The following is an 11748-nucleotide window of genomic DNA, read 5'->3' as shown; positions in this document are numbered from 1 at the left end:
CATAGACAGACAAACCATAAATCCTACTGAATATTATTAGTTATAATTAATAACCTCCAGATACAGAATAGTTACTGGGCTAGGTATTATTCCAAAGAACATCCCCCCTTATATATAGTTTTTGGCAACTCTATAATTAATATATTACTAGAGAAAATACAGAGTCTAGAGCCAGTTTATGTCAAAGAAGTATCCAAAAACTTTATTTAAACATACAAAACAAAAACATAATTTAAAAAGATATATGACAGGAGAAAAACTCTAAATATGATCACCATAGAGACACATCAGGAGAACCAGAACAATAAATCACAAACCCCATTATGTGGGCCACTATAGGATTGAGGCTAATATAGATTAGTGTTGTTTCCTATCTATACACATGTTAATACATGGTCAGGACATAAACAGTCCAAGCGTAAGATAGTATGATAGAAGGAAAATAGTAAGCCATGCCCTAATTCTTCATGAAGTGAGCCACTTGTTCTTACCCATAAGGTGTTCTCCGGTGTTCCCAGTGGTCTATGTGTGAGCCCCGACGCGCGTTTCGCAGTGTCTGCTTCCCCTTGAGGAAGCAGACACTGCGAAACGCGCGTCGGGGCGCACACAGAGACCACTGGGAACACCAGAGAACACCTTATGGGTAAGAACAAGTGGCTCACTTCATGAAGATTTAGGGCATGGCTTACTATTTTCCTTCTATCATACTATCTTACGCTTGGTGTAATGACAGGGGGGTAGGGAAACAGACAGTGAGCCCTAATCTACCCACCACTCAGTCCCTGCCTACTTGCAACGACCCGCCCTAGGCGACGGGGTACAACTGGGCGATGGTCCCTACGCTCAGTAGGTGCACGACAGACAAACGGACAAGGGGACACAAGCAAAGGGAAATGGGGCAGTTGCCCACGGCAACACCGTGAGCAACAAGAGAGGTGAACGAGCCGAGTCAAACCAGGAATGTACGAGGTACCAAACGCAGAGCAGGAGAGTAGTCAGAAAGCCGGGGTCAGTATGAAGCAAGGTCAAATAGCTAGGAGCTGCAGCAAGGCCAGGAAACCACACGAGAAGAATCACAAGCAAAGGAGGAACAGGAAAGGCAGGTATAAATAGACAGAGGGCGGAACTAGCTCCGTCTGGCCAGGCTGCGATAGGCTCTCCCACTCCTAAGCCTGCCATCCTGAGTGGTGGAAGATGGAGTCAGTCTCAGAGACATAGAACCAGGTGCAGACTGATTACCCATGGGCGTATACACAGAAGTGCCTGGCAGATCCTTTACACTTGGACTGTTTATGTCCTGACCATGTATTAACATGTGTATAGATAGGAAACAACACTAATCTATATTAGCCTCAATCCTATAGTGGCCCACATAATGGGGTTTGTGATTTATTGTTCTGGTTCTCCTGATGTGTCTCTCTGGTGATCATATTTAGAGTTTTTCTCCTGTCATATATCTTTTTAAATTATGTTTTTGTTTTGTATGTTTAAATAAAGTTTTTTGATACTTCTTTGACATAAACTGGCTCTAGACTCTGTATTTTCTCTAGTAATATATGAATATTATTAGTACGGGCAGCCTCATTTGTCTTCCATTATGACTTCACCCTTGTGCTGCCGCATGAACTTGCACTTTATATTCTGTGTTACTTATTATTAAACCACGTTTATTTTGCTAAACGTGAGACCCCAGTCTCATCTATCTGCACTATTTGCATGTAATCACCCTGGAGTCACCCATTAGTCTGCTTATAATATACAGTAGAACAAGGAGAAATACATTTGAAAATCTGTTCTAACAATATTAATGACCCCATTAGTAATGTATTTTATGTAGCAAATAGCGCATGGTCCTTCCAGCTGTGTCAACACATCTCAGAGCCGTGCATAGTAATAAACCCCATATTTATATGATTTTATCATAAATATATCATAAATATACAGTATCTCCTAGTCCTATGCAATATGGAAATAATATTAAAGGGGTTGTACGCTTTGGACGATCCCTACGTGTTAGAAGTGTCCCTTGACAATAGGCAGATCCCAAAGTGACCCCAGCTGGGCCCCCTAGCATTGTTATTTCTGGGGAAATCTGTCAGTAAGTGTTCAGTTTCCCTGCAGCGCCACCACAGAGGAAATTGAGCATTACGCAGTGCCCATTTAAATGAATGGGTTGTCTGGGTAATGCAGGACAGGTCCTCCAGAGCGACACTCTTTGTAGCTGCTCTCTACTCTGGCCAAAGGATGAAGATCCTGAACAGGCGACCCCTCTATTTACTCAGAATTTGAAAATAGATTTTCTAAACTGGACAACCCCTTTAAGAACAATCTGACTGGCTTAGTTTGATGTCTTTACAATGAGTGAAATTAGCCAGGTCACTTTGCTACTCTAGAGCAGATCTTTTATGTGTCCTTTATAAGTCCTTTATGAGCGTAGACTATTGGCCGTAGACATTACCACGTAGTCAGCCACCTCATAGACGATTGGTTATCCCCAACATTGAGGTGTGTTGAAGATGCTAGACAGCTCCATCCATACATAAGTCCACCTGAAAAGTATTGTCCTTCATTGACCTTCCGTAGTTTTCGCGAATGGTTGTTCATCAACAGATAGGAAGCCTAAAATAGCCAAAGAAATATCTAACTAGACAAATTAATAATTTTTTTTGCCAGATTTATACTGGAATAGCACATTTATATAAATATACATTTTCCTTGATAGCCAAAACTGTAAAGTTCTGTTGTCTATGACCGCTTTAGTCTAGGCTTTATAAGGACATATGTAGAACTCATGCCTAACTGGAGGTGTCCTTGAAGAAGTATTCATTGTGTCAGTGCCAATAGAATTACATTGGTTCACACACATGACATAACGCTTTCATTTAGGGTTACATTGTAATTTCTGACCTCTGATGGCATGCAATGCCACTATATTGCAACCTTGCACCTATTATCATTGCCTGTTGACTTCACATGTCCCATGCAATTTGTGCGGATTTAACAAAATTTTTGTCAAGCTTCTACAGCAGGATAACTTTCTTCTAAGTTGACACGAAAACAATATTTCTGATATGTATTTGGTGCAATAGACATCAAAGACAAGGGGGTGGTATCATAGTAAACTCAATTTGGTCCTTTTTCTTATGTAAGCCCTTGATTGGCAGAAATATCCCCATCCTACACAACTACCTTGTAGTAATGGCATAGCCTGCCTCTTAAAGGGAATGTGTTGCCAGCAAAACATGTTTTGTTTTTTTTAGTTAAATAATTAGTGTGTAGGTGATTAAACATTGTTCTAATTATTTTTTTTTTTTTCACGAGTCAGAAAATATTATAAATTGGATTCAATTGGATTCTAATTTATAATATTTTCCATTGCTGGTCACTAGATGGAGCCATTCCCAAAATTGCAGCATTGCATGTGGTAAAGCAACCACATTGCTTTATGCTGCAAAATTGGGAAAAAATCCCTCGCTCTAGTGAGCTCTCAGAATCCCCCCCTCCTTTATCCTGGCTAGTGCCGGGAGAAACGAGGGGTTTGAACGGTCTAACCTCCTACACTGTGTGTCGCCATTTTTTGAGCTAACACACAGTGTAGTAGGTTTACATACAGTAGTAAACACACACTGAAACACAAACATACATAGAAATCCCTTACCTGCTCCAGTTGCCGCCGCTCCCTCCGGTCCATCCGCTCCGTCTGCTGCCGCTGCTCCATGTGCACAAGTCCGGAAGCCGCGACCGGAAGTAGTAATATTACTGTCCGGCCGCGACTTCCGGTCCACAGGAAAATGGCGCCGGACGGCGCGCATTTCAAATTGAACTGTGTGGGAGCGGCGCATGCGCCGTTCCCACACAGCGGCGTACATGATAGTGGTTGGAACGGGCCCCGGTCGCAGTCCCTATGGGACTGGAGCTGCCGTATTCCATGTCTGTATGTGTCGTTAATCGACACATACAGAAATGGAAAAAAAAATGGCAGCCCCCATAGGGAAGAAAAAGTGTAAAAATAAAAAAAAGTAACACACAAACACACAAATTAATCCAAACGTTTTTAATAAAGCACTAACATCTTTAACATATTAAAAAAAAAATTGTGGTGACACTGTTCCTTTAAAGTGGTTGTGGAGAATTAGAATAAAAGGACCTGCTTCTTGTCCAGAAACAGCCCCACGTCTGTCCATAACTGGTATTGCAGTTCAGCACTATTTACTTGAACAGGGATCAGCTGCAATACGAGGCACATCCCATGGACAGACCTGGTGCTATTTCTGGGAAAAAAAAGAAAGCAGATTCTTTATTTTGCAACTTTTTAAGCAATACAGTACTTCTCACAGTTTAGTTCTAACATTTCCAGTGGGACGAGTACTTCTCACATTCCATTATTTTTTCTTTTTTTAAAACATTTAAAAATAGTTGTCCATTATCAGTATTTTTTCCTGTTGCATGCATGGCTTTCAGATTAAAGTTTGCTCAGTTTTGGATCAGCTTCCTGTTCAGATCATTGCACTGTGTGAGAAAGTCCGCCAGCTGACAGTAGATTAGTGATGATAAACTGTTTTCCGGGGGTCAGAGAGGAGCCCAATGTTTGCTTTTAAAAAATACCTTATGTACTACATAGTACTGTATACATTACAAGTAAGAACTATGTAAAAGTTTGCAGAACCAGTGACTAGAAAGCTGGTGGGAATCCCCTTGCGTTATTACAGTTACCCACCCACCAGTGGTTCTGCTAATAACTGGATGTTAGGGAAATTCTGTAAACCGGTTGTCCCATCTGGAGAGCAACCGAAACCGGTGTTGATCAGCTAATTTCACCAGGGCAATCTGAGAGTGGCCCCAGCAGGAGAAATTTGGTATTACATGGCGCTCATTGAAAGAGTCCTCTGATGCAGGAGCTACTTTTTGTAGCGCTCTCCATTTTAGCTAATAATTTTTTTCTACTCTATGATGTCCATAGGCTCTAATCACGCTAAGTGCTTGACTTACCAATGAGCATGAGAATTTAACAGATGCCTACAAATACAAAATCTTAAAATCTAAAAATCATAAATTATGACCTGAGCACAGGATAGGCGATCATTTTCTTATCACTGGGGGCCCCACCACTGGGACTCCCACCGATTGTGAGATCAGAGGCCTTGAACCTCCAGATCTTCCTTACTGCTCAACCACAGTAAGGACGACATTGAATGGAGTGGTTGTCGAGCATGCACACTACTGCTCCAGTCAAAGTCTATGGGAATGCCGGAAACAGTCAAGTACAGCGCTCAGCTGTTTACAACACTCTCTGACATAATGAATGGAGCGGTGGGCAGATGTTCGACCGCTGCTCCACTCAAGCTCCTCCGCGCTGTACGGAGTACAGTACGGAGGATCTGGGGGTTCAGGACACATGTTCTCGCGATCGGGGGGGGGGGGGGGGGCTCCCAGTGGTGGGACCCCCAGCGATCAGAAAATGATCACAGGTGATAATTTATGATTTTGGGAATACCACTTTAAGTTGCCCATACATAGCGATCACAACTATATTTGATGAGATATCTACCAGTTCTTAGCCCCCTGCTGTAGTTGAGTGGAGGTCCAATACATCCCTTTTCTATCAGTGGCTGTGGATACATAGTTGGCCACTGAATTCACCCACTGTCCCAGAATAAATGTTAATTTCCTTGTGGTGTGGATATGTGATGGAATTGAGCATGTAAGTAACTTCTGTTTGAAGAAGGCTTTGCAAAGAAGACAGGAGTTTTGTTCCTTTAGCCCTTCTCATTGTTACCTTGCTATCTACGAGACACAGAAAGCATTGTATATAAAAGAGTGATTTTCCAACAATTGCAGGTAGCCAGAATTTTATCATCTTTATGGCTGTGTAAAGAAAAGTAGGGGATTTGTAGCTCTGAATGAAAGAAATAAAATAAAATTATAGATAGACTTTCCTGCCCTGGACCACCCCCATTAACCCCTTCATCATCCTAAGCCATGTAATAATAATAAACGTTATAATTATATTACATAAACCTACCATACCAGGGATATTAGATCTTACCCATTACTATCCTAGACCGCTATGGATTAGACTGCAAAAGATACTAGTTAATAATAAACCAAAGTGCTAAGCCACCCTAGACCTCCAGGGATGTTACAGGAATACTATCAATAACCCTTAAACCACCTTTAGGAGGATTTTGCCATCTGTTGTGGGCACTAACGTACTTGAACCCCCCCCCCCATCTCTTAAAAATCCTGTGTTTGCCCCCGTCCAGTGATTTGCTACATTGACAACACAAAAAGATGCAAAAAAATGTTTTACAAGGCTAGGATGTAGGGAGTTCACGGAGCATGAGAATGAAGCTGGCATATAATGAAGTATTTTGACAAATTGTGAGGTAAATGTCATTTATATCGCTGCTGTGTATTACCTTGAATATATATTTCCCTGTGTAATGTAATCATCTGCAAAGGATGATGATTGATAATCCAACACTGAATCCGGCAATGAGGTCCACACATGAATAAGAACATCATTTCATTATATCCAGTGAACTGTACCTTTATCCCAGAGCACCTTGTTCTATATGAAAAATGATCATGTATTGAAATACGGAGGGAGGCTAGGTTCACATTTTTTTGTGGCACCTTTATTTTTCTTAAAAAAAAAAAAAAATCGAAGTGGATTGTATAACTGATTTAACTTTGTCCCAAAATAAAAATATGTCAGTGCTGTCTGTAGATGTATGGGAGACTCACATATGACTAGAGAGGATTTCCTAAGCATCAATTAGCGTACCTTAGTATATACCGTATATATAAGGGTGCACAAAAAGGGCTGTTTTTCAGTTTTCAAAGGCTACGTCCAACTTTGTTACCAATTTTTGCTAAAATGAAAAATATTTGCAGCTATGCAAATAGTCTTGATTTATTTTGATTTTACAGCTCATATGTCTCCATGGATACAGACTACAAACAAACCCCATGTAGTCTGATCCTGCAGTCACAGACAGTCCCTTCCATCTGCCCCCTAGTAAATGCTAACATCTATTTAGAAGGATCATTTTAATGAAGAAATATTCAAAGATGAGACATTAGAGCAATTAATAAAATGGTTAACTAAGGTGGATATAGTCTTTAAACGGTAACTTCGCTCAAACGAAGTGGCAGAAGCGCTCGTGTGAGTTCTCAGCCGCTTTGTGTCTGTTCGGCTTTTTCCGGAAATCTATGTATCGGAGTACGGGCTCAATAGAAAGTCTATGAGCCCGTACTCCGATATATCGGCTTCTGCCGCTTCGTTTGAGCGACTGGTGGGGGTGTCAGTGTGTGTCTTTTCAGGAGAAAACAGCTCCTGCATTTCAGACGTAATTGCTCGTACTCGCGTTTTGCGAGGCGTCAATTACGCCCGTAATTTTGAGCTGTTCTTCATTGGATTCAATGAAAAACTGCTCCAATTACGTCCAAAGAAGTGCCCTGCACTTCTTTGACGAGGCAGTCATTTTACGCGTCGTCTTTTGACAGCGACGCGTAAATGACAGGTCGTCGGCACAGTACGTCGGCAAACCCATTCAAATGAATGGGCAGATGTTTGCCGACGTATTGGAGCCGTATTTTCAGACGTAAATCGAGGCATAAAACGCCTCGTTTACGCCTGAACATAGGTCATGTGAACCCAGCCTAACTATTATGTATTCTGCTTGTGACTGCGTCAGATCAGAAGAGTATATTCTTGTGTATTCTGCAGTGTGATAATACTCTGCAAAGCGCTAGTGTAATGTAGATCTGGTATCTGACCCCTGTATGGTCACCGTGTAATCTGCGCTGTGATAATACTCTGCAGATCGTTGTGTATAACTGGTATCTGACCACTATATGGTCACTGTATGGCGGTATTATTGGTGTTTGTATAGAGCTGGCGTACAATTACACTGTAAGGCCTGATTCACACGAGCGCTGCGCATCTCGGACATGAATAACTGAAGTTTTTCACGTCCGAGGTGCATCCGTGCTCAGCTCTGCGGGACGCGATGTCTCGCATCCCCCATAGTTGAGAGTCTATGGAGGGATGCGTGAAAAGAACGGACATGTCCTATTTTCTCATGGACCCTTCACATGGTCCGTTGAAACAACGGCTGTGTGAACGGCCACATTGAATTACATAGGTCCGTGGGACGGCCACTGTTTCAACGGCCGCCCCACGGACGTTTAACACGTTTGTGTGAATCAGGCCTAAAGGCGAGAGTATGCCCGTCTTTTACCACATAACTAGGCGTTTCTATGTTCCAATTTAATTTTCCTATTTGTGTTGATGGTGTGGTTTAAATATTTCGAGGTGTAGCGAGTGGAGTAACCAAAGAAAGCGCAATTTTTCCATCCTACCCTAGGATTCAATCCTGGTTAGAGAGAGATATGGATGGATGGATAGGATTTGGCCTGGACTAACTGTGAAATCTGGAAATTACAGTGTTAAAAATTAAAATCCAGCTGACGGTGAAATCATCTATGTAGGGAGGAGTCCTCATTAGAATGTCCTTTTAACTCTTTCCTTTCCAGAGCACACAGCTTAGAGGGAACATGAGCCTGGGCCTGGTACAGACACACAGGGGCTGACATCACGGCTCCTGGAAAGTCTCTGCTTCCTGCACAGAGTTCTCCAGGCTGCAAAGTTTTTTTTTCCCCCTTTCTCTTGTTGTTGTAGAGCTGAACTTCCTCTGTCAGATGCAGCCTCCCCCTCCACATCACGGGCAGCAGCCGCAGCATCACCCTGTCCCTGAGGACTCACAGCAGAACACCCGACAGCAGCTGCACATGAACCAACTCATCCCTCATCCGGATCATACAGTCCCGGCCTAAATCCTGCTCATCCAGATCCACCAACAGAACAAGTGAGTCCCCCTACCCCCATGTAACGCATCCAATATTCACTATGACTCCTTATGTATTTCTGACATTACCTACAGATGTAGCAGAGCTGAGTTTGGTATTTGGCACAACTCTTTGTGATATCATGATGTGTCCTAGGACTGCAGATAAATTGACAATATTATGTTTACTCCGCACAGGAATTCTGAACACTTTTTAAGTGACAAATTCAGCACTGCTATGCCATCTGGATTACTGAATTACAGCTGTTTCTGGTAAAAGACAATCTGTAGTTTTTCATAGGACTGCCATGAATTTCAAAAGAGTTACATGACAAGTTAAGCACTGCTACATCTGTAGTGCTGAGCCGCAAATAGAGCTGAGCGGAAATTGTCATTTAGCAAAGTGGATTGTAGTATCACAATATGTTTTCTGTAGTTTTACATGGGACTGCAGTAAACCTTCTACATTATCTGAAGTCATTAAGGTGCATTAACCGTTCAGCCTGAAGAGTTCAATGACAAACAGAGCTCTGCTGCATCTATATAAAACTAGTCATACAAAAAAAAAAAAGTTTTGAAGATCTGAAGAAGTATTTCAGTAATTTGCAAAGTGTCAGAAGTCTTTAAGAAATGAGTGGCCCTCTGTGTGACTTGGAAGCCTTTCTCCCTTTTTCCAACATATTTGTATTTCTGGGATAAAGGGGCGCAGGGGCTTTGTGAATATGGTGTTCGGCCCCAAATGTACATTTTTAGAATCCTTCTTTTTTTTTTTACCAGAAAACTGGCATAAATACACAAATAAATGTGCCCCTACAGTACGTCTATTGTAATGATTGTCCAACATCCTGTCATGGCATATACCACAGATCTCTTATTCTGGCCGTATGATTATTGGCCACTATGGACGAATCTGCCACAAAAACGCACAATGGATACCCAGCATGGATTGTTATAAGGCTGCGATCCCAGTAAAAGTTCAGTGAGTAACTTGGTCAGATCCTCATTTCCTTTTATTGGGCTGCAACATGACTGTTTCAAGACACCGTAAAGATGGTCCCCAATTCATCATCATAATTTTTTTTAAGGAGTTCTACCAGATTTGACAAATATCACCTATTCACAGGATAGGTGATAATTGTCTGTTGGCTGGGACCCCATTGATCGTGAGAATAGGGGTCCCAAACCCTGCGTTCCTGACATTGACTGGAGCAGCGCTTGGCTGTTTCTGTCGGCCCCATAGACCATGAATTGAGCGGCAGGGCGCAATTGACTGGCGCTCCATTCTGGCTCCTCTTCACTGCTGGGGTGCAGTGATGAGGAATGGAGAGTTTGGGATCCCCCCGTTCTTGCGATCAGTGGGGGTCCCAGTACTGGAGCTTCCAGCCGTCAGACAATTATAATCTATCCTGTGAATTGTTGATAATGGTTCATTTTGTACAGCCCTTTTCAGGTCGGGATCACACACCGTTTTTGTGGCAGTTTTTTTAGCACTGTTTTTTTAGTCAAAACCAAAAGTGGATCTAAGGCCCTGTTCACACTGAGTTTTTTTTACATGTTTTTTTTGATGCGGAAACAACATCTGAAAACGCGCCAAAAAACTTCCGAAATTGATTTCAATGGGAGGTGGAGGCGCTTTTTTCCCCGCGAGCAGTAAAAAAAGCTTGCGGGAAAAAGAAGCGAGATGCCCTATCTTCGGGTGTTTACGTCTCTGACCGCCCATTGACACAATGGGAGGCAGAGAAAGCGTATTTTTTTTGCCTGTGGCGCTCAATGGGCATGAGCAAAAAACGCGGCGGCAAACGGTGTGCTGGCAGAGCAAACTCTGCCTCAAAATTCCAAACGGAATTTTGAGGAAGAATTTTCTGCCTATAAAAAACTGTGTGAACAGAGCCTAAAAGGAACAAAAGGTATTTAGAAAAAACTGATGCATCTACTTTGATTTGTAACCACTTCTGTGTTTGGATAAAAAGCATGGGCAAAAACTATCACAAATACTGCATCAAAATTGTGTGCGTGATCCTGACCTAAGACAAATAAAATGGATCTGTTCGAGACCTATATTTTCTTCTGAGCAGCGGCGTTGACAGAATGCCCTTTTTTTAATTAAGCATTGCGTCCCTTGGAAGAAACGCTGGAGACGCAGTCAACTACAATTTTGGTGCCACTTGGTGTTGCAGTTCAAAATTAAAAAAAGTTGAAATCGTAATTAGTATAATTAATTATTATTATTTATTATTATTATTGTACATTATAGTGTTGTCTCATCAGACCCGGCTCCCTGCACCCCTGGCAAACAGCCGATTGTCCCGGGAGAAGCCTTACCCGGCCAGCCATTGCAGGGGAAATCATCACGTTGGCTCTTCAGATGAAAGGCCATCCCTGTAATACATGGATAGCTGAAGTTCGCCAGTCCTGGCGGATAGAGGAGGGTCTCGAACGAGAGGGCAAATGGGCAGGGGTTGTAATTCGGAGACAGCCCCTTTTAGATAGCACAGAACCCCTTTTGAGTAGAGCTTAGTTAGACAGTAGATACTGATCCGTCTCATGTGAGGTGCTCTTTACAATAATTTTTTTTACTATAAAATGTACACACAAAATAAAGACAATAAACTCCGCTTTTACAAAACTCAATTCTTTGTGATCCAGGAATACCAGTAGGTGTCACAATGATATAACAAAACTGTATTCTGTGGTCACAAAAGAGCTGATCTTGTGAACTGCCGAATGCAAAGAGGATCCAATTATTTATTTACGCCCGCTGCGCGCTGGTTCACACGGCTTATCTGTATGGATATGTTGTGGTGTTTGCTTTCTATGCTTGTATTGTATCTATACAGACAAGCTGTCTGGACAAACACGCAGGGAGAGCAAGCAAATAAATCAACCCTGAAGAAAA

General features: G+C 42.2%; 1 protein-coding gene across 2 annotated transcripts in view; it reads left to right on the top strand.

Moving 5' to 3' along the window:
* The first annotated feature begins 8556 nt into the window (after positions 1-8556).
* Positions 8557-11748, top strand: part of STON1 (stonin 1) — an 80637-nt gene continuing 77445 nt past the window's right edge. For both annotated transcript variants that reach the window (XM_075863191.1, XM_075863190.1), the window contains exon 1: positions 8557-8873. The gene's annotated coding sequence lies outside the window, so the exon portion shown is untranslated. The remainder of the gene's footprint in view (positions 8874-11748) is intronic.

Source organism: Rhinoderma darwinii, chromosome 4 (assembly GCF_050947455.1).
Source record: "Rhinoderma darwinii isolate aRhiDar2 chromosome 4, aRhiDar2.hap1, whole genome shotgun sequence".
Lineage (NCBI taxonomy): Eukaryota > Metazoa > Chordata > Amphibia > Anura > Rhinodermatidae > Rhinoderma > Rhinoderma darwinii.
The sequence above is the reverse complement of the archived record's forward strand: the minus strand, read 5'-3'. Positions and strand labels throughout refer to the sequence as shown.